General features: G+C 37.9%; 1 protein-coding gene across 6 annotated transcripts in view; it reads left to right on the top strand.

Annotated features, from left to right (window-relative positions):
* BICC1 (BicC family RNA binding protein 1) overlaps positions 1 to 20,168 on the top strand; it is a 116,015-nt gene that overhangs the window by 53,947 nt on the left and 41,900 nt on the right. The window lies entirely within an intron of this gene.

Here is a 20,168-nt window from a genome sequence, read left to right as displayed (position 1 = left end):
TTGAAGCAGTTATCTAAGCTTTATATGTATTTTTATATTTATATTATATATTTTATATATATATATAAATAAAGTGTGTACACACACACACACACACACACACACACACACACACACACACACACCCCTGATGTATAAATCCATTTCAAGTAGCTTAAACCTTTACTGATATTTTACTATCAATGGTATTGTACTTTTTATCTTTAGTATAGGTGGGTTTTTTTCTAGATCCAGATGGAATGGTTTCTTTATTTTGGAGTAGCCAAAGCTAGTTAGTTGTTTTGGTAACATCATAGATCAGTCTTTATACAATATGTCATACGGTTGTTCAAGGCCCTATAGAACAATATATACTACTCATTGTGTGCTTGATAGAGACCAGCTTGCTTTTTGGCTTCTTAAACTTAGAGCTGTTCCTTACTAATGGCTGTGTTAAATTGTGGCTCTTTTGGATGTACAGCCTACTGTGTAGCAATTTGTACCAAGTATATAATCTCAAACATCTATATTAGAAATAAGTTTTCTAATTCTTTTCTTAAAAAAACAATGTTATGATTGAATGAAAGTAATGCTTAATTCTTCTACTGCAGGAGAAATGAAATTAAAAATGTATCTTCGTTCAGGTTGATAGATACAGATATTAAAACCAAGAAACAATGAAGTCCAAATAATTTCTCTGTATGTTTTATTTGGAATGTATTGGTGGAGGTGAATAATAATCTTTGTAAGTAAAGAAGCTCTCATGAGGAAAAATTATCTCTTTAGAAAGGTGAAGGATTAGTAACACTTTTACTGTTTAAAGTGAGATTTGGTCTCTCAGGTACTTTCCCACATGGTATTGAAGTACAAATTGAATATATGTATTTTTCTCCACCTGTGTAGATAAAGTTATTTTTCACTTGGAAGTGGAAAATGGGGAAAGAATTCAGACTAGGGAAAAAATTGTGTTGTGTATGTATGTATATATTTGTGGAACTAATGCTTATAGTAAGGTGTGAGTTGCAAGGTCTTTGTGCAAACCTGTGCTTTGCTTGTGTTCTTTCTGCCTGAGATGGTATGAGTTGATAGACAGCTAAAACTCCTCAGGAAACTGAGGCAGGAGAGAGCGAGTTTGTTTGTTCTTTTTTGGGGAGAGAAAAAGAAATAAAAATCTACCTTTGTTTTTTCTTCAAATTTAAATTAACCTAGTTCTGAAGATTAAATACGTGGATGAAAGGCCATGAAGAAAGGGGCAAGAGAAATGGCTTGCTAGAATTCTGAATTAGTACTTAGTGGTGCAGATTAGTATAATCTCTTTATTGATGATCTCAGAAAACAATGTTACATTCGTGGGGAAGCTCTACTAGTATATGAAATGAATTTCAATACCAAGGGAAATAAAACAGCTAAAAGTTACGAGCTGATAATAAAAATAACAATTGGGGGGGGGATAAAATAATACAGATGGGCATACTGAGCTTGTCTGTGATGGGAGTGATTATCTTGGGAAGTCTTAAGGCCAAAAGAAACTTTAGATAGTGAAGGGCTGCAAGCTAGGCACTTCTGCAATATATTATACTATTAGAAAATGTTCCAAATGCCTGTGAAGAGAGCAAAGAATTTACTGTGGCCAGTTTTGCTCTAGAAAGTTGTATATGCACCTAAGATAGTAAGTTACAATATGTGTGGAAAGAACCCCTTAACCTAGAGGTTCCTATTTCTGGTGAAATGAAATGTAGTTTAAACAATGCTCTATTCTGTTTACATTTGGCATCAATTGTCTGCAATTCTGTAACCTTCCATTTGCGGCTTAAACAGCTGTTTATTTGGGGAAAATATTCAAATGCCTAACATAATCTAGCTTTACTTAATGACATTTTGTGATTGAGATGAGAGTTTGCAACAAATAAATGGCCAACTTTCTGTCGACTTGAACTCTGAGAAGATCTATTCTTTCTCCATCTTCTGGAGAGGGAAGCGAGTGTCTGATTAGGAGTCCCTCACTGAGGGAGCAACAGTTACTGATTCACCAGCTTGTACCCCAGCCATGTATCTCTATCCTAGCATAACCAAGTATACCAAGCCAGCAAAGTTTGCCTGCAGTTTCAGTAGCTTTATATTCTGTAGTTGTATGTTTTGGCCTTTGGTCATCCGCAGTTTTCTTCGCAAAATGCAAGAACAAAATCTCTGGCAGCACTCTGTTTCTGCGTGTTGTCTAGTCTATCAGGAAACATTTAGGGCTTAATGTCATGTTTTTCTCGTTGTTGTGTCAGTTTTTAATTTGAAATCATTAATACTATTTCAAGAATGAGAGAGTACCTATAGTTTTTAATATGAGATTCATACTGTTTCAAGTATGACAGAGTACATACTGTCTTTCTAATTATAGCACACAAATATTGAAGTTAGTAATAACAAGGTTCAGTAAGGGTCTGACGCAGAAGATCTGTGCTAGTTCCAGAACCTTTCTGATACTGTGAAAAATTTTGCTCTATTGATAAATTTGAAGCACTAAGAGTAGATGACCTGCAGGTTGCTAAATTCTTTTTCTATTCAGTATTATTTTGATTAAAAAAAATTTAATTGATTTTGAGATAATAAAAAAATCACCATTATGAAACTTACATATAACTCAATAAATATTTTCTGAAACTTTAAATTACAAAATGATGTCTGGATTGAACATAGCAAATTGTTTAAATTCTGCATAATTAAAATTTCTATTTTAAGGTGAAATTGCTAAAATACCTCTTTACAAAGGCTGGAATTCACAAATCGATTACCAATTCTCAGCAGTTTCATAAAGACCAAAGTAAGAATTTCCTGCCTGGAATGAACACCAGATGCTGCATTTTTGTTCTGGTGATGAGGGGTGATCAGGGTAAAGTATTTTGAAGTACATGTTTAGAAAATGCACAAACGGAAATAAATTTTCAAGATGTGTTTTCAAGAAAGCCATTTGTCCAGCTTGACAAAGAGGTCCGATAACATTAAGGCTTCAGAGAAGGAAACAATTCAAGGTTTTTGTAGTGCCTGATTCCTCTCTACCAATGACAGAAATAATGAGCTCTCATATTCTAAGCTGAGTGGCTCTGCTTTGCATGAGCAATGTAAGAGGTAGAGATTAGGGCATATCAAAAATCGATATTTGATAGGTTTCTGATCTTCCTTAGTCCAATGAATTAAAGATCAAACTGAGAGGCAGAAACTTTTCTGTCCATTCCCCTCCTGCTGTCAACACTACTTTTCCCCTCTGTTTTTAATGTTCCCTAGGAATGCTGTTAGTGGTCTTTAAAAGACTTGCTCCTTAATATGAAAGTTGAAAGTAGATCACCAAATCCTAAATGTTTGGATGCCATAGTTCTGTAAACACTTTCAAAGCAGGCCTAAGTTAACAGGGTTGCGCTCTCCCTTCCCCAAATGTCCTCCTGCCCTGCTCTTGGTCCTGGTCTCCTTCTCACTCCTCTCTAGCCCTTTTCATTGTGTTGCCCCAGTGCCATTGTTGTCATACAGGGACCAGGTTAGCTTGAAACTAACTGTGGAGACCTCGGTTCGTTGGATACCTTTTTTGTTTATTACCTGTTTTAACCCAAACTCTGTCCTCAGCCTGGCTCAGCATGTGGTTGTATGAGCTTGTAATGGCATGATGGGTAAAAGCATTGGGGGCAGGCGAAGACTGCCGTACTCCACAGCAGCGGTGATTTGAAGTGCTCTTGGAACTTGAGGGGTGTATACATGAGGTTAGATTTCATCCACACACCTCACCTCTTGGCTTTTTTTTTTTTTTCTATATATGTGTGTGTATATATATAGGTATGCCTCTTTGCATTTCAGCAGCCATAAAGAAATTGGGGGGCGGGGGTGTGGAGTGTGTGTGCACACATGTGCTAAGAATGTCAACAATCTTGCGATAGCACTTGGCTAACGACAGGCATAAGAGTCATTTCAGCTGCTGGTGACTTAGTGGCACTAGGCAGGAGTTTGCCCTGATGGATTTGGAACACAAAGTTTTGGAAGGTTAAAAAAGGTGATAAGGGGAAACGCAAAGGAAACTGAGCTCAAGGTGGAGATAGCTCTGAGTCCCTTGCATTGTTCAGACAGTTCAGCCCTGTCAAAAAGGGCTGCTTTTAGTAAACTTCTGTTAATCTTTTTTTTCTTCCTGCTCTCCCCATATTTTTATTCCTCCCTCCTTTTTTCTCCAGATTTAATCCTCTAGCTTTTTAAATCTGTCTCCTGTGATGAAGTTACCTACTGTAAATTCTTTTCTTCCTTTCTTGGGCTGTTGTTGTTTCATTTCACCTGTTCTTGTTTCATTTGTTATTCCTGGATTTTGACGTGTGTGCTCCCCCCCCTTGTATTGCTGATGCGTTTTAAGTTAAGAAAAAATAACCAGTCTGTTCTGTTTGCATGTTATTTTTCCTTACCTGATTTGCCTTTCTACTTCTTTCATCATCTGCACTAGAACTCAAAGTTCAGTAATTTTTGTTATTCAAACTGGTCTCTACTATCAAAACAAGTATTAACATATGCCATTTTTCACTGGCATATCCTAAAGGTAGGTCAAGTGTTTAGCATGTCAAATCCGTATCTAAAGAGAGTGACGAGAGGGAAGGAAGCAGAGTGGCAGTAAAGATGATAGGAAGAAGGCAGCAACAACTAGAAGTGGGTGCTGCTGGCATTCCTTGCTCTATGATTTCACTTCACATATTTTCCTTAAATTTTGCCTTTTGCTATTTGCAAACTCTCTATCTTGTAATTGGAGTCAAATACTTCCGCCTGTGCATCTTAAGCTGCTGAGATAATATGAAAGATCTACATCAAATACATTATTATGGTTGCTAAGTTAATTTCTGTGTAGTGAGAGATGCAGTAAAAGCTTCAACCAAGTAAAGTAAGACCAAGTAAAATATTGCTACTGTTTGTTCAAGCATTATTTTGATGTAGGGGAGGAGCTTTAGATGTTCCAAGAAGCACTGTGTTAAGATTTTAAGAACTTTTTTTTTTTGTTAGAACAGTAATGTTCACTTTATGGTGAACTTAAGGCCAAACTTGCATACAAGTTACTGCCTTAGATTTCAAGGGTAGGCCAAAGTATGATTGCTGTTCATTGCTTCAGACCTTTAATTCAGCTTTTAATTGTTTCCCAGTATTGCATTAAAAGCTGAATTTTACATTTCGAGGGGAGGAGGGAAGGGAAAATGTGTAGTCCTTCTGTGCAGCCCTGTGAATGCATGCAAGTGTAGTGACATGGGTATTTGCTGTTTTGCTGCAGGTTTTCTAATATAACTGAAATCTCATTTTATGCTTTTCAGCTCATCTTTTGTTTAGTCTTGGAGTGCTTAATTTTCTCAATCTAGTTTGTCAACAAAAAAACCATTTAAAACGAATGAAAATGGCTTTCTATGCTGAAACTCCATTGGTAGTAAAATTTTGTACGTGTAAGATTGGCTTATGTAAGAGCAGTTCAGCATATTCCTTGCCAGCTTTTAATGTCACACATGGAGACACTTCATAATTTACATGTGTTCCATGGAGAGATTACATCATTTCTTAAGACATACATGCCTCCCTGGCCATTATGCAATATAGCTTTCATTATGGGAACTGGGCTGAATCCCAGATTCACACAAAGTAGAGGTCACCCTTCCCAAATAGAAATTTCAGTGAAACATAGGGCATAGAATTATGGATAAAACTTCCAAATTATTTATTCCAATATGTCATGGGTGCAAGTTAAGGCACTGTGTATAGTCATGTTTAAAACAAGTATGTTATGATGAGATGTCAGCGATAATGGAAGAGCTATTAATTCTGCAGTGCAGCTCTATAGTAGTTCTGTGAGCTTTACAGGGCACCATAACCTCTTCTAATATGTGCAAAGGTCTCTGGATTTCCTAAAACGTAAGCAAAGCACCAAACCTCATTCCTTTGGCAGTATTAGGCAAACACCGAAGACTGGGATTTTTGGCACTCATGTCGTACTCTGTGGATGGAAAAATTAGCCAAGGATTGAGTCCTGCCCAGGACCACGTGAATGCAGTCAGGCAGGTGGCTGCTGGTGTTCTGCTTCTCTGAAGTAGGGAGTTTACTGCTTGCAGGTGGCGCTTCCCATGAGCGTGGGGCCGGCATAGTCAGTGCGCTAGCCTGCTTGGAAATGAAGTGTGTTCAGGTAAGGCAGGAATGTTGTGGATGTGTTTCAAGAGCGGTGTGTGATGTCCGTCATTCCTCTTCTGCCCATCGTTGTGAAGCTCGCTCTTGCTGCTGCTTGGGTATGTGGGCCGTCAGGGTCTCCTAGCTTTGCCTCCCTTTGCCCCCGCCTGTACCGAATTTTACTGGCATTGCCTGCTCTTGGTGTGAGGATATGCATGGTGGTGCCAGGAGCGTGATGTCAAAATGTGTGTCACTCCTAGGTGATTAAAAATCAAATAAGAGGGAACCCACTGAGAGCTGCTTTTCAGTGTTTCTAAAAATAATGTTTAGAAGCACACTCGAATGCCTTGTGTAGGGTACTGTTACCTAAGTTTGGTGCTGACACACAGGAGAGCCATTTACAGGACTGGCTCTTGTCATCTTCCTTCTCGAGCTATACACACGGCCATTCTGGACTGAGAACTAATAGCGGACAAAAATGTCATGGCTATAATCCTCAAATGTGAGTATTTAGAACTAAGGCAGCAGTTGAGAAACTAGTGGTATTATGACAAATATCTGTATGATCTTGGACCCCTACTTCAGACAAATGTCTGTCTCATTGCACTGTTGATTTTTATTATTATAATGAATGCAAAGTTTAAAGAAATGAATGGATTTGTTTTGTGTTCAGTGAACACTGAACTCACTGGAATACTACAAGGATTTCAGTATATTCTGCTAAATTTAAGTTACTTAATGTTTTTCTAAGTGCCAGGTGGCTTGGTCTACATCAGAGGCTGGCATATTTGCAAAGTGCAGTTACATAATCTGAAATTTTCCTCAAGAATTTGGCAAAGCCTGAAGCTAGTCTAGCAATGATAAAAGTAACTAAAAATGACTTGATAGTTTAGGCTATTTACTACTTTGTCTCATCTAGCTGTTTATGTTGAAAACTGTAGAGTCTGTTTCCAGCAGCTTGGCATCTACAAGACTGAAGTCCTTGCAATTTAAATATGTAATGCAATGTGCTATATTTCTTTTAAAACTTGTCGCCCGGCCAGGCTGGCTGGGAGAACTGAGTGCCTTCTGCGAGTCTATTGGCTGAGCCAGACCCAGGACTGTTGTCTCTTAGGCTGTTGGGCATAAAAAGCATTGCAGAGCTGGTGGTGGTTTGTGGCCGCTCTTGAGAGGCGACATGGTAAAAATGCCGTTTCCTTTTTCAGGAAGGTCTGTTTACTGACTCACCTTTTGGATGTGCGTGCTCCTGTCCATTGTTTTCCCATAGTTCTTCACTTACCTCAGAGCAAACAAGCCATTTATGTACAGTATATGCATAATTGTAAACTGTACTAAATTTAAACCACTGCTTTCTGACTTCATAGTTCTTTGTATAGTGACGTGTACAAGATCTACTCACTTGCACCATGACTGACTGAAGTATTGATAATAGACTGTTTATTAACTAGCGTTCCAGCAATGAATGCAGTGAATGCTGTATTTTTGAAGTCTTCAGTATTTTCCTTTTCTTTGGTGTTAGATATATATGTTATCCCCTACTTAACTATACTCAGAGCTAAAATATGTCTTTTTAATTCTGTGTTTTCCTTAAATGACTTCATTATTCTGGTCTGAAGAGACACTAGGTGGTAGTGGTGGGTTTTTTCATTTTTTTGACAGTGCATGCATACTACGCCTGCTTTAAATTTTGTCCTAATTTTGATTGAAAAATTATTTGGGACTAACTATTGTGAAAAACTGTACTATTGTTGGCAACGTAGCTTCTGTTGATTATCCCCACTGACTTCATAGAAAGATATCTTTACCTACTCCCTTTTTTAGACTTTGTCATTCAAGAAACCAGAAAAACCTCCACAACCCCAAACCCACTACAGGGTCATGAAAACACATTGATTTAAGCAGCAAGATGTCTTATACAATAAATTATGCAACCATGCATGCCTTTCAAGAATCGTAGCATTCTGCATGCTATCGTATGACCATTTCTAAAAATATTCATAGAAGTGAATGCAAGGAGGAATTGCTTGACTTTATTTTATTCATCCAACTATATAAAACTGACATTTCACAAAATGACCAAAGAGAAGTCTTTCGCTTATGTTAGTACTCTGTTAAATTTAGAGTAGAGCTTGTCATCCTAACCTTGAGTATGAACCTCTTAGCTGTGTGTACAGAGTAGTGGAGGAATATGGTATCAATTTTTATATTTGAACTATTGTCTTGGTGGAAAATAAGCAGCTGTAAGCACTTTCCTGTGAATATGGACACTGAGGAAAAGAATATTCTCGGATTTCTTTATATTTGGACAGTGTATGGCCTCAATCTGTGACAAGATAGATGTTTGAAATCAATTGTTCTTTATTATATAAGGTCTACTTGGCAAATTGAGACTTAAAGCTCTAGAGGGGAAAAAGGGGAACTTACAGCTGTGTATAAATTGAGCTACAGTATCAGGGTATATCTTTTGAATAGAAATTATAGGTTATGTATTTTCAGGATGCTTCTGTTTGAATTATGTGAAAATATTTTCTTACAAAGGCTAAATTTCTGATTACACTTGGTATGATCTTAAGTCTTTGAAGATGAAAGTGAATCTTGTTCCACTGTACAAGAAATAAAGCTCCTCTGTGCAGTAAATTCTATACCTGGATTACAGAAAGAATTCTAGCTGCATTTGTATGTTTTACTGAAAGAATGCAGTTGCCTGGATGGGTTACTGAGCAGATCATGTGAGTGATGTCCTCATTTCTTAACTTTTTTTATTGGTGGCAATATATTAGAAGATGAAATAGGAATTCAGGTGTAGGTATTTAGTGCCATAAATGGGCTCTCATCATTAGTCAGGCCTTATCTTTCAATTAAACTAAGGTATGTATCTTTATGCATGAGAAGTAATTTTCAATTCCTATGGAAAGATAAGTATAAGGTATAATACCTTTTTGCCACGGTCTGTTTGAAGTCAGGACTTTCAGGTAGATGTAAGAGGGCGTTAATAGGCTGGATCTTTGTTAGTACCCCTTGTGCATGTGAATTTTATATTAAGATTGTTATAGGGATCAACATTCTGTCAAGTAAAACATAACTATTTGTACATTCCATTAGAAAAAATGAGAAGCTTCTCTAACAACATAAAACATGACTTGGGTCTCACTGGGCATTGCACTTTGCCTTAGTTTGCCTTAGTATTAAGTGTAGTTCAGGGTACCGGATCACACTTGTCTGCCAGCTGTGAATTAGTTGCATGTCCTACACGTTTCTCCTCTGTTAAAAAAAATAACACCCTATGGGATGGCCTGTTATGGAGGAATTAAGTAGGGGTTGTTTTCAGAAGACTTGTTAAATCTATCTTACACCATGTAGGGCACACAGGAAAGAGTCGGTTTGGGCAACAAGAATGTGCTAGAGGGAGACAGGACCGTAAGCTGTGGCTTGCTGGGTTTCAGCCTTTGTCTGCAGACCTGCATGAATCAGGTATCCATTGTGGGTGCTAGTAGGAGGGTCGAGTGCAGTAAGACTAAGTTTCAACTTCTGGGGGTAAGACAGAGTTGTGAGATCTTAAGCCATAGGTAAGAATGGTTTTATCTGAGCCTTTTAAAGAAAGGAGTAAAGATCCATGGATAGAGTCTACCTAACTATATTCTGACTGGCAGTTGTAGCAAGAACATGCAGTATGGATGATCAGAGTCTACTGTTAGGTATGTTATATATGAAAGGTTGTGACCTGCTATTTTAGTAAATTTTAAAAAAAGTAACTATCTTGTAAAGTGCATGTTGTTTTCAGCCTGCTGCCCAATCCAGCTATGTCAAACACTGGGGCAAACATCAGAACTGACCATCCTCTGCACTCTGATATACATAGAATATGTGCATAGCACGTAAAGAGCATGTGTGGATATTCACACAGTCTACTGAAGCAAAGACTGAAAAACTGCTCCTGTTCTCTTTTTACTTTTTGATTTTTCTAGTGTGGTCACTTTTCTTCCCTCTATTAATCATATTTTCCTGACACTGGCAGTGCCTTTGACAAGTAATTATGGTGAATGCCAATAAAGCCAGTAAAAAACCCCCGTTAGCTATTTCAAAACCATCTATAACTATGCTTTGGTATTTGCTGTTTAGTATTTGTTTAAAATCCTGCAATAGTATTTCCAGCCTCGAAAACTCTTATTAGCTTCATAGAATGTGTTGAGACTCAACTGATGAAGAATATTTAAGACCCCAGCGGGTCCCTTTGAACACACTCTTCCAATCAACCAAAGAAGGCTAGATCATGTGAAACAAGACTGCCTGGACCAGAAGGTCGTTCCAGGTACTGCAGTGAAAAATGTGCTGCCTGGCAAACTCTCTTCAGTGTCCTCACAAGTTTTAGGAAGGCTAACTTTGGAGTGCATGGCCCATCTAGCCAATGTACTTGGTGAGATTTAAGGTAGTGTCACAACACAGAAAAGTTTGAATTGATCAGTTGACTTATTGGTAAAGAGCTACCTAACAGCTATAATTCTTTCTAGGTTCCAGTCTCATAAAAGATCTATAAAGAACTCGCCACGTATCCTATCTCAAGTTGACCTCTGCCAGCCGATCCATCTCCCTGAGTTTTGTCTGACCTTAGCATGGCGTCTTTTTTGAAATTAAATGAGAAGCAATTATAACAGTTGCCCCCCGCCCCCAAAAGGCGACGCTACAAATATGCTGAGCTGAGAGCTAGAGTGAACTGAACATTAAATCTTGAATTAAGAAAATGTGCCCATTCAAGCAGAACCAAGTAACAGGGGCTTCAAACCAGCTGGAAAGTAATTCTCTGCATTATGATGAGGTAGAAAACATTTTCATCTAAGTATTTCACATAGGCAATCTGTTTTAGGAGGTTTTTACCCATTTGTCATGATTTTACTTCACTGCTGATGATCTGAGAATCACTTTAGATGCTCTCAGCGCTGTAGCGTAGCTTCCCTTGTGCGTGCCTGGGGATCACCTTTACAGGGTCAGGTGAATAGTCCCCGGCAGTGTGAGAACGGGTCTGCTGGGTGGATCTGGTCCGTGTCGGGCTGTATGAACCTGTGCTGCTCTACTGGTGTGGGCAGCCGTTGTCTAGGAGGGGAGTTCTCCAGCTAGTTATGGGCTGGGCAGCAAGCAGTTGTTAAAGATAAGCCTTTAAAGTTACTCCACATGTCTTTCCTATCTGTAAGTGGAAGCAGGATCCTTGCACATCAGTTTGAGACAACTTCATGTAATAGTAGCAGGCGCCATGTTTTTTGATTTCCATATCCTTAGAATGACCTTATTCCATATGTTGTCAATACTGATAACACTGTGCTTGATTGCACATTTTAGTCTTCAAGGGAAGACTAGTAACTGCTTTTACTAGAAATTAAATAGGCCAGGGAGACGGACTGTTTTCACAGCTGCTAGACGGCACAGTTGTGGTCTTATCTCTCTTGCTTTCCTGCATACTTAATGTGTGTCTCTGTGTCTCCATAGCTACCTGCTAGGCAGCTGCATCCTCCAGCCTGGCATGCCCCAGTGTCAAAACCCGCACATGGAGAGGGAATGCAGGACCACGGGTTTATTGAGGCCTGCGTCCTTTTGTCAGCAGATTTTTTTTTTTCTTTTTAACTGTTTAGTTTTGGCTCCCAAGGTATAAAGTGTAGGTCTGACATTATGGCAGTTCAGTAAGGGTTTTCTTAAAATCTTGACATTTAAATGCCTTTTCCTCATTGGTCCCTATGACAACAGAGCTATTGGTTTAGGTATTCTGTGGCAGCTTTGCTGTGGGTTATGCACGAAGCAAAATTCCTTCGCAGCTTGGTGTTTTTTTGGTTTTTTGGGTTTTTTTTGTTTTTTTTTTTTTAACCTCACTGAAAACAAGAAAAAGATTCATCCTGACTTGTAGTTCTCCTACATTTGGTAACTTTGTACATAAGCAAATTTTTTTAAATTATGCTTGTATCTTGGAAGCACATGAATTTCACAATAATATTTTTGTGTATATTGCAGATAGTCATATCAAAGATAAAGGATGCTCTATAATGTGTCTTGAAAACATTAACAAAAGATTTCATGAGGGGGAAAAAATGGTGGTTTCTTGTATCTGCAGCTGCTTCACAAAACCAAAACTTGTCAGATATGGTACATAATTTGGGAATTTCTAAGGTGGTTTTTTTTTTTTTTTTTTGTTCTTTAGGATGGCATTCAAATTACTTCTGTGCTTGCCCTTTTTACAGCAAAACTAATATGCTATTTTGCATTTCCCCATAGGTAAAAATGAATTAATTTCATCATCAAGGCATCTTACGTAGCTTTATTTGGAAATCATGTGAATATTGTGTGAAACAAAACTGAACAGTTACATAATCTGAAATGTGGAGTATCTTCATTTGGGAAATTATAGGATAGAGAAGTACTTGCTCAGTTTTTTGGCATTCTGTAATTACGCTGCATAGTAACTCATATCCTCTGAAGTACTTAAAATTAGTGTCTCTGTCTTGATCTTGCTCTGAGCCGAATCACATAGGCACTTCTGAAACAATAAGTAGAATTACAAAAATGCTTTAATAACCTGTGTCTTCAGTGAAATTATCAAAATGCAGAAAATGATGGTCAAGTAATTCCTATGAATCAGTTATATTTTCGCCTGTTAGGCTTCAGAATGCAGTGGTCTGAGATGCCGGAGTCATCAGTTATTTATAATGTTCTTTGCTATTAGCTTGTTAACTATTACTGCTCATTAATACATTTTTCCTTTAGATAAGGGATTATTCATACTCTAGGATTTTTCATAAGAGAAAATTAAGTGCTGGATTGTCAAATGTCTGTTGTAGGCTGTAGTATGCTTTTGTTATTTTTGTTTTTTAACATATACTTTATCCTGGATTTGGCTGAAAAAGCATTGAAAAAAGGGCAGTGTCCTGTTTTCTGTTTTTAATAGAAATCATTCCCATTTCCATGTGTTAAAATCATAACGGTTCAGAAAGTTTTGAGCAAAGTGGAGAAACTTTTGATGAAAACCTAATGTGTTATGCAGATGCTTGACACTAATATGAAAAATTTAATGCAAACCTAGTTACAGATGCTAATTTAAGCAAATAAGTTATGCGTTCAGCTTTGGTCAGCAAACACTGATGTGTTAGGTTAGTAAACATAACATAAATTGTCATATTTTGTTTTGGAACAAAAATTGCTTGAACAAAAGAGGCCAGGACCCCAAAACAGCTTTCTAGATCATGGGGGGAAAAGGTACACATGGCAGAAATCCTGTTAAGGATCTTGTCGCACTCTTAAAAATATTCATATGCACGTAGTTGTGAGTCAGAGCACTGCACGTCAGCACCCAGAAGGAATCATACTTCATCAGTGGTGTTCTGTGGATAATAAAATATTCTTCCCATCTTCTCCAGTTTGTTAACACTGTATTTCTGTTGCTGTCATCCAAAGAGTGACTTTCCCCATAGAAAGCTGGTGCCTCACCTGAAGTTTCTGAGTTTCTGCTGACTGTAGGAATTACAGATAGAGGTGGTTATTCCAGTCCCCTCTTCAAACTGCTGCCACTCCAGCGAACTGCCTAGAAGCACAACCTAGGCGGATATCATTGAGTCTCTGTAGACTTTTTTGTTTTATAAATGAAATTCTGCAATGTCTTTTTCCAAATTAGTTTGGTTTCAAACATTCTTTATACTATGGATTCTAAATATAGAATAAGTCTGTGTGAAGGACCAAGTGCGAACATACAAAACAGTCATTGATAGAAAGTCTCTTTAACAGCTTTCTGTGGAAAAGCTAATTTGAATCATACGATTTTTCTTGAGTAAGCAATAGTAGGGCATATCTGAAAAATAATATAGAATGGTTTTCAGAATTTTAAGGTTTTCATCTGTACAAACTTATCCTTGCATAAACTGTGCTAGTCATATTATTCCTTGATTATTTGGCAAGAATAACCTTTCCTGTAAAGCAAGTCAAATCTAAAGAGAAAAAATCCAGAGAATAAATAGTGGTTTTGTGATACTTTTTTCTTTTTTCCTTCCCCCTTCAGATTTTCAGCAGCAAAGATATGATTTGTTATTTTATGGTAAATTGCTAGTCATGAACTCTGGTAGCCTCTAGTTTTGCTTGTGTGGCTGCAATTCAAGCTGCTGAGTTGGTAGAGTTTTTCTAGCGAGATTGACACAGTCTGGCAACGTGAATCAACCAAGGCTTGTCATTGAGGACTGCTGGCAAAATATACTCCCTGTATTAAGTTGTATGAAAGGGTAAGGCTAAAGAGCTCTTGCTGATGGGAGGAAAGCTGTGGGAAAGGGAAAAGTTGGGGACGAGGTGGAATGGAGGAGAGAGACTGAAAAGAGGGGGGCTGAGGACTATGAGCAAAGACAATGTAATTCAGCAAATGAATCGCAGAAACAGAGTTAAGAGGGAGCGTTAAAGCAATACTGCTTTTGGAGGAGCAGAAGAATAAAAAGCGGATGGTGGAAGTGGTATATAGAGAATAGGAAAACAAGTGGGAAGTCGAGAGGAAGATGTGGAGGAAGGAACTAGTGAACATGGATATTCTAAGAAATGGAGCAGAGGTTTACAGGACTGTTTATAGGTGTCTGGCACTGCGTGCTACTGCATATTATGGGTTTGGAAATGAGATCACACACAACTTTGAAGTTTCTACTTGATCACTATCCTGTGGAGAAGCTGGTAAACACTGCTATCGATACAGAATTGCAGTGCTATCCTAGACTGATTAAATATCTAACATTAACATGTCACTGTTCTTTTATCTCATATCTTTATGCAGTTTCCATAAAGATGCAGTTTAGATGAGTACAATTTCAATTTGCTAAAGATTTAACAGATGTCTTGTCTTGCCTTGCCTCAAAACATATGTATGATTTAAAATACTGGGAACAAAGCATTAATTTCTAGTCTGTGGGAACTGAGGATATTGGCGCTTCCTGGTAAAAAGCACAAAACAGAATTGTGTGCAAGTGAAACAAGACAGCAATAAAAAGGTTTAAATTTGAGTGCAACTGTCATCTAGTTTATTAGGTTTTAGTCCAGTGCAATGTCAAATAATATAAACTGTCTGGTTTTGCAACAGTTAGGGGGAATAATAGCTGATAAAGTAAGCTGAGAGAATATTGGATTTTAAGAAAATGCAAGCTATTTTGTGGAATTTTTTAAAAATACTGCAATGTCAGATGGTTCCCTTCAAGATTTTTAGCAATATGTTTGTAGAATTACACTGAACTCTACCTGTGGGCATGTACAAAATACATTTTTATATAAAAATATATATTCATTCCCCTTTTTCTATTGTAATGGTATGCAGTGAAAACTTAAGAATGCTGTTGACGTTAGCTTTTCTGCCTGTGGGTACTGTCACTTGGAGAATTATAAACATGAACTGACTTGCTCATAAATATACTTTTGGTCACTTTAAAGAAATCCAAACTTTAAAAAACAAACTTTGGCTCTCTGAGAAAGCACTGTTTGGGTTAAGTATCTGTTGTTGTTTTCTTCTCTGCTTCTAGGATATTTGCCTAAAACCAAGGAGGTCAGGTGACTTCCCATCCTTAGAATGACTGAAATGTTGCATCTATTCTTCTGTTGCATATTCTGACATCCTGCCCCATACTTGTCCGTGTTTTCTTTGATCATTAATTGATGGAATAGAATCAAGTGCTCAATATGGAAGAAAAGGATTTAAAGGTGATTCCATACCACAGATTAAATAGATACCATAGTGTGATGCTGCATCCCCAAATAAAGCGGAGTGGGTTATATTTTCATGCTCATTGTTTGTAAATAGGGATAGTTATTTTGTGTTACTTAGTACTGCTGAGGCTTTACCTGGAACATCATGCTCAATTGTCAATGTTGCTCTTCAAAAGTATGGTCAAATTGAAGAAAATCAAGAGGAGAGTAACAGAAATGAGATACTTTGAAAACAAGAAGTGGGGAAGGGCTTAAGAAAAGATTAATTGTATGTATATTAAATATATAGATTATGTGGGAATAGGATCAAGGTGATTAATTGTTCTCAGTGTCTCCTTAGGACAAATTTAGAAGCAAACATTTCTATTACAGAACAGATTTCTCTTGGATTTTAGAGAGGACAGAGATAGCTAATTATTATAGTAAGTTGCATAGGCTTTGGCATCCATGCTGCTGGTTTGTCAGGATGTGTTAAATAACTATCAGCAGTGCTGTAGGTATACCAGAGCTTGCCCCACAGGTGGCTTAAGTGACACCTTGTAGTACAGTCCTTCCCTTCTGAGACTTTTTTTCTGAAATTGATCCTCTTTTAGGTGCTTTTTGAGGGATGCTGCAAAAAGCAGTGTAGGTAAAATACATGCAACAGTGAAAGCACATCTGTGCACTAGGAAGGAGACCAAACTTTTGGATCCCAAAAGGAGGAAAGAGAGGGTTTATTCCAAAATGAAGAAATTAAAAGAAAACATTAAAAAAAAAAAAGCTGTAGAGCAGGCTACTTATAACATGAAGCATTTGTTAAAATGCTGGAAAAAACAGCTAATGAAGTCCATGAAATTGATAGCTTATGACAAAATCTTTTTTTTCCAGTTTCCAATTAAGATTGCACTTTTGATCAGCTGACTCACATTTAAATATATACATATATACTACTTAGCAGTGTAAATAGGACATCAGCCCAAAGGAGGAAATTATCAAGAAGCAAGAAGCCTTTTGGCAATTAACCTTTTTTTTCTTCCCAACTAAAGAAGGGTGCTAGACAGTTTTGGCATAATTCTTGCTTCTTCCTCTATCACTATTTTAGTAAGACTTGAAACACAGTCATTGCTGACTTCAGCTGCAGCTGAAAATGAATGTCTGGTAATAACTAATAGTTGAGTGCCTAAAGCTTGATTCCTAAATCTGTATCTGCAAGTGTTGTCCTTTGGTGTTCTCATCTGTTGGCAGGGAAAAGGGAATATAGAGAGTGACCACAGAGCTGGAACAGGAATATATGTTGGAGAGATCATTCCTCATGGGTCGAGACTCTTCAGAGTATTTTAGCAGGTCTTTTTTCTTCCTGTCACTCTTGCTTTCACAGCACCAACTGTGTTTAGTTATAGTATTTCAGTGTCACGACTAGCATTTTGCTATTAACTTAGATATTTATAAACAAGTGGTGGATAATCTGCTGTCCTAGCTGGTTTTGCTAGTGGATGGCAGAGCACCGAGACTTGGTACATTTTCAAACCAAGACCACCACGTGCAGCAACTCAGCAGTGCCTCCTCTGGCCTTTCGTTGCCTTGCTAGGAGGAGAAAAGAGGGTCGGGTACAGAGCAGAAGTTGGCCGAGTGGTTATAGAAGAGCCACTGTGATAGCTCTTAATGTCCTTGTTTCACCAACTCGGTAAAGGAGGGAAGAGGAGGAGGAGGAGGCTGTGGGACAGCCAGCTCCTGTACTCGCACTGAATTGAAAAGCCAAACCATGAAACGGCTGTGAGAAGTTGGAGAATTTATTTTTTAAACCTACTGTGCCTCTCCTAAGGAAGGTGGGAATATAGAGAGTTGAGGGGATAAATTAGGAGTCATAGGAGACACAGAATTTGTCTCTGAAGAGACACTGAAGAGTTTTATTCTGAAAATACTCTGTATCTCTACATCCTGCTATTACAATGGGCTTTTTTCCCCTCCTCTCTGCCTTTTTTCGGTTGCCACTGTCTTAACCACCCTAAGAATGTAGCTTTTTTGCATGAGAAGGCCAAAAGCTAACTCGACTATGAGGTATGTAGGAACATGACTGCTAACTGAAACATTGACAAAATTCAAAATTCGGCACTGGTATTACAAACTGGCCTGGTAGTGTATGGGCAGTGCTAGGTCGTACGCTTGAGTTACTTCCAAACAGTTTGTGTTCTGCAAGTCTTGTGTTGGCAGGTCATGTTTGCAAGGACTCCCATGCTTAATAGTGGTAGTAAACAAAACAAGTATTTATATGGACTCTGTTTAATTCTGTTTGGATTTTGTTAGAGTAAAATCAGTCTTCAAATATGGCATAAACTTATTGTTGATTGAATAATTGGTTTACTCTTTTTTTTTGAGTACACTAGTGAGACAGAATTTGGACTTTTTGTGTTTTTTTTACACTTAATGGAAAATTTGTCTTCTCCCACAAATATTTAGATGGCTATATTGTGGGGACAACTTTCAGCTGTTTTATGTTTGTCCACAGCTGTTGCTCTGTGCATTTTCCTAGTTCAAACTGGTGGGACATGACAGAGTTGTAGGAGATGCTGGAAAGGAGACTGAGGTTTTTTTCTGCTATAGACAAGTGTTTAATGGCAAATTAATATGGGAAGATTTTTACTTTAAATTGTGAATATAGAACGCAAAACAAAGCAGCCTATTTATCCTTGAATTTCTCAGCACCTCAGATAAAACACAGCTGCTCACACCACTGCCACCGTTTTTCAGAGTGGATATATTCCCTACCTAACATCCCAAATCTCCTATAGGTCGTCATTTTCTAGTCATAATTTGCCAAGATTGTTCATATCTGCTTATTTCGTTTGAAGTAGAGTCCCCAGTCCAATCTCTTTGAGTGGTTGCTCTCATCAGGCTGAGATAAAAAGGTGGAAAAGTTCTGCTGTTTTCTGTCTTTATGATGTTCGGCTTGTGAATAAATAGAGGGAAAGAATCTTTGTAGTTTTAATGGTTCTCCAAGTATTCACCTTAAGTACTCACTATGCACTGCACTTGCTGCAAAGTTTCCTAATTGCCCTACGAGCTAGCTGTTGCACAATATTTTAACTATTGCCTATCTTAACACAACTGTGTAAATGGTAAATATTTTCCTTAATGTGTTGCTAATGCTATCAATACATAATTGACCTTAAGATTTAAAGCAAGTCTCTTGGTGACATTGTGTTTATTATTTGGAATGCCAGATTAATTACAGCATGTATTGCAGTCTCCGTATTATGAGCTACATCTGTTTCTTGTTAACTTTCTCTGTAAATGAGGAATGTCAGTGCACGCAGTTTCTCATATTCTGAAGAAAAATCCCCAAACCCTATAATTGTGTCTTCTAAAGAACAGTTGTGTTTAGGTCACAAGTTGGTTTATTTCTTTTGTTTCTGGAGGAGCTGACCCAAGCATGGATGACTCCTCCCTCTTTCGCAATAAAAAAATGAACAGAAGAGACTGTCCCGGGCCATTAGAAACTTGGCCTCAGTAGTTCATCCTGCTTCTCTTCTGTCTGAGCACTTAGACACGCACAAGTCCTCAGCATCCCTTGTGCCAGCAGCTGGCAGCAAATGGTTTGTTTACTGGAGTTATTTATATGAGCCTCTAGATTGCTACCATTTCAGAAACAAGCCAGATCAATTAATTCTCTTTCCCTTTGACTGCAGTGTAGCTGACAAGTGAGAAAATTGTTGAAGAAGGTCCTGTTTGCCTGATTCTTTTACCTCGTTTCAAGTTAAACTGCTGCTTCTTTCACATGTATGTTGTACCTGCTGCACCGAATCCTGGTTCTGCAGAAAGACACAAAATCATTGATTTGTATGGGCTTAGGGAAAGATGCAAGACCTGTATGGTCACAGTTAGGAATGATTTAAGGAGGCAAATTCCAAGAAAGTGGCAAATGAGCCAGTGGGTGGGTAAGACAAAAGAAGAAGCCCAAGAACTTTACGTAAACTTACGGAAAGTGTGGTTTGAACGGTGATCATTCCTATAAGAAGAGTGAGAACAAAGATTTAAGCTTTTCTTTTTTTGATCAGAGCTTGCTCTATCTTTTCAAAAGAAAAGCAATTTGCTTATACTGGGACAGATACAGGAGAGCCAAAATACAAACATAGATGTATTATGAAGGAAAGAAGCAAGGGGCGCAACACCCAGTGAGCGTGCTTGGCAGTGACTGTAAAACTAAAACTTCAGGCCCTAGAATGTAGTAATACAAACCCATATCATCATAATTAAATTACTTGGGAAAACAGATTTGTCAGTCTTTCCAGACTGAAACTGGGAATAGCTGATACATTGTTTTGCAAGATATGTCAATAGCTAGAAGCTCCTAAATTCAAAGA

This window comes from Dromaius novaehollandiae, chromosome 6, assembly GCF_036370855.1.
Source record: "Dromaius novaehollandiae isolate bDroNov1 chromosome 6, bDroNov1.hap1, whole genome shotgun sequence".
NCBI classification, from domain to species: Eukaryota; Metazoa; Chordata; class Aves; order Casuariiformes; family Dromaiidae; genus Dromaius; species Dromaius novaehollandiae.
The sequence above is the reverse complement of the archived record's forward strand: the minus strand, read 5'-3'. Positions and strand labels throughout refer to the sequence as shown.